We start from the raw sequence: 4093 nt of genomic DNA, 5'->3' as shown, positions 1-4093 counted from the left end.
TCACTGCGCCAGACATTACATACAGCGTTTCCATCGTATATTTGCGACGTTTATTTGGTCCTCCAAATTTGAGCCCATGCGGCGTGATAACCTTTTCAGGCCTGTTTGTGCAGGAGGCCTGGGCCTAGAGCACCTGTATGTGAGACAGTTGGTTGCCCGTTTCTTCTTTTTTCGCGCTTGTTCCCTTCCGATTATTAGAGCATTCTTGCAGGTTAACTTCATGACTCTACTTCCGAACTTAGTAGTTTCTTCCAATTTTACTGAACGACCCCGTTTACTAGGCTTTATGCAGGAAGTTTATGCCTCCGTGCGTTTTTTGACAGTTCGGTTTTCAAATGAGTACTTATACTCTGTTTCGCGCAAAAATCTGTACAGGGATTTGATATCCATGCTCTTCCCGCCCCCACTGTATCGTTCCGTCTACGTTGGGCTCATGGGTCATGATGTTTTAAAGCGAGTGCGTAAAATGCCAATTTCTCCTTGCACCAAAACATTTTTCTATAAATTACACACTGAAACTCTACCTGTCAAGACGTGGCTCGATAGGAAAAACATTTTTGTGTCTTCTGTAAACTGTCGCTTGTGCAATGTGCCTGAAACAATTGAACATTGTTTTATAGACTGCAAAGACGCGATTTTGTTTTGGGATGTGTTGCAAAGGACGCTGCAGAAAGATTTCCTCCTAAATTCCTACAGTGTGCGCTACCTTGTTGTTTCCCAACCTGACTCGAATCCTTATGATATGATTCTTCTGATTGGACTTCATAGTCTTTGGAAAACGCGCATGCAAGATCGCAACGTTGAACCTGTTGTTTCGCCCAGAATTCACTTTAGCCGAATGTTGCTGCAGGTAACGGACATTTACAAAAAATCGGACTTTGTACCGGATTGGTTTCCTCTCCTGATGCGCTGTATATCTTTACCGGCCTTTTAGTTATAATATGTTACTATTATGTTTCTGCCACGTAGCGCCTACCTAGGTGCTCTGTAAATAGTTGTTTTTGTGTGTGTATATACACACACACACATGTATATATATGCTTTGTATACAAAACCATGTAAATAAATACCATGAAAGAAAAAAAAAAAAAAAAAAAAAATCGCCGCTATGGCGCAGTGGATTAGAGGCTCGTGTTTCGTATGGAAGGTCGGCCGTTCGACTCCGCTCTCTGTACTGTAATTTTATTGTTTTTTTTAATTTCATTTCTTAATTTTTTTCCCTTTTAGGTCGCAAATCGTGACGCTTAGTGGCATATAACGCCGTTTAAGATTTTCAAAACATTTTCTGCATACTTTTACATACATTATTCACCGCGTTTCAAGCCTTGTGGCTGTACAGGCTGCAGTTGGCGAATACGCAGCCGAGGGTGCCAGTCTTGCGTGGTGCGGAGATAAAAAAAAATCTGATGGCATCGGGCTGCCGAGGACAGCACAGGTCATTGTCGTCTAAAGGATACAAAATTTTTGCAGATTGTGACCAAAATTGTTGTTTTAGGTATGTTCCTTTTACCGTCAGTAAATGAGCCAACATGGCGCAAGGGTGGTAAGTCCAAGCCTATATGCGCAGTCACCACGACAACTAAGAATATACAGCGTTAGGGAAATCACACGTGGGGTGCAGAAGAGCGATCAGGACATAGTGCGAACGAGGGACTGAAGCGGAGTCACGGACAACGTAGAGACAAATAAAGGTAAAACTTTTAAAGCTGTTTCCCGCTCCAGCGACAAGGAGCGTATGCTGATTCGGTTCAATATATAACCCGCCCATAGCACGAGCACACGTCCAACTGAAGCAGCCTGAGCCCTCAAGCAAGAGCAATCCAGTTACTAGAGCAGCCAGAATACTCCAGCCAAGCAAGCATCCAGCGCCACAGCACCCAAGAGGCTGCAACATCTATGCGCCGACGACCCATCGCCTCTTCCTTTCTTCCGCACTTCAGGTCCCGGTAGTGGGACCTTTGATGAAGAACTCAGTGGAAAGAGAAGTGGCTCCATAATAGCTAGACGCCCGAGACTCATTAGTCTTCAAAGCAAGAAGACAGCCGATCTGAGAGAAAGAATGTGAAACAGAAATAAAAGGGGGTCGAGATAACGACCTCGGAAGGCGCACTTGGTAGAGGCCCCGGCGGAAATAGCTTCCGCACTCCTTTCTTCGCCAGACTTCACCTGCATAGTAATGAACGAGCGCGTACGTAGGTAAGACTCTTCTTTCTGTTGCCGGTGCAAGCGAGCGCTTTGTTCCACCCTGTGAACGCATATACAGGTCGGCTGAAAGGACCCAAGTTTCAATGGTGTGGGCTTCACGACGGCTGGGTCAGAAACTACACTGCCTGGCGCCAAAACAAAAGCGAGGCCCTCGGTGCTTGGGGTGCCGGCGGAACGCCCCGAGGAAGTATGTAGAGAACAAATCGGTCGTCGGCCAAACATATACGTGTGCCGCAAAGCTAACAACAGCGCGCCCCATTTATCCCTTCACTCGCTTCTTCCACCTCATCTCAGGGAAAATGGCGCGCCGAAACCGGCGAGTTTATACATTCGGTGAGGTGTGAGAACACACCGCCGGAGAATGCGCGGAAGGCTCAACAAAGCGGGCCTCCGACGCGTATACCTCTTGAGCTGCGAAAGCAGCTAAAGCGCAGAGTTGTGGGGGCAGTCTTCCGTCAACAAACTAGCAAACACTTACGAGCGCTGCGTGTCTCTACTGTGTACCGGTATACACATTGGTGTTTTTCCATCACTTGGGAACCAACCAATAGAATGGGTACAAAAAGTTCCGAGAACTCATAAAAGGCACTCAAGAAGGATGACTGACATTCAGACTGATTTTCTGGTGAACGCAGATGAACACCACGCACCGTTCAACTTTTAATCGTTGTCTGTAGAACGCATGTTAGCACAAGGAAACAAGCCTAGGCGAGAGGCCCGAGAGAGCGGGGATGGCTAAGGTAGCTTGGACAGCTTACGATGCATTGAAATCAGCTAGGAACCAAGCAAAGTACCAAGCCATAGGTTATCCAGTGTCTATAGCAGCAGCTGATCGCACATGTGGTAAATTTATAACACCAAGTGTAGCAAACAATGCCTTCTTCACCTGGGGCTATAGAGCCATGCTCTGAGATTGCATATACCATTGTGCTAACGCAAGGTTTAAAGAACTATTGAATTCAAGTAAATATTATGCTGCTGACTTACTAAATTAAATAACTTTCTGGCGTATACCACATCAGCTGAATATCAGCGATGCATGTGCAGGGGCAGGTTCACGTCCCCACGCGTGCGACAGCGCATGTGAAGCAAGTACCCGGTTGGTTACGGCCTGTTCCAGAGCACCACGTATCCATTACGGTTCCCATAGCATTTTAAAAGTGCATCATAAGGAGCTATATTAAAATCACTAACTACCTTCCGTTTCAGTCAACCTCACGAGCGAGATGCATGCCACTGAACTGGGCGTATTGTCGCGAGCAAAAATATTAACCCAAATCACTGGCGATCAGAATTTGTATATCTCACCACGCGGCGCTGCGGTTCGCAGACCTGCTTATCCGGCCGTTTCCATGTTTGCAGCCTAGGGGGGTATGGCAGGAAGTAAGCTTTATCAAGCGTGCGCCGCCCGAGCGTCGAAGTGCCGACCCTACGTGACTGTGCATGCGGCATTTATTTTGTCTTTTGTCTTGAGCAAAGATGGCTTCTTTCTATTACTGTTTTTTTTTTATGTCCGCGATGGTTTGTCAGAAGGACCTCGCGGGAACAATAGATGATAGCGCTGCTTTTAGCCAGTAATAACCCTGCCACACGGCAAATTTAATGTCATTCTCATCGAATGACATTTGTACGACTTAGTGTCATTTTTTCTGCGCGCTGCTACACGGCAAAAACTAATGTCATTTGCAAATGATGGCGATTGCGATGGAAAGAGAGTACAGCCTACAAAAATTTCGATGTATGCTTCAGTACGTTGCAAAAAGTGTTGCTTTGCTAATGGGAACCAATTTTAAAATTTCATCCTCATTTCAAAAACGTGTTGATCACTGCTATCCACCACGAAACCAAGCCAAGCCAAACATCAGCCAGCGGCGGCAGGCAAATGGTA

The sequence above is a fragment of the Amblyomma mixtum genome, chromosome 9, assembly GCF_055824585.1.
Source record: "Amblyomma mixtum isolate Tamu chromosome 9, ASM5582458v1, whole genome shotgun sequence".
NCBI lineage: Eukaryota > Metazoa > Arthropoda > Arachnida > Ixodida > Ixodidae > Amblyomma > Amblyomma mixtum.
The sequence above is the reverse complement of the archived record's forward strand: the minus strand, read 5'-3'. Positions refer to the sequence as shown.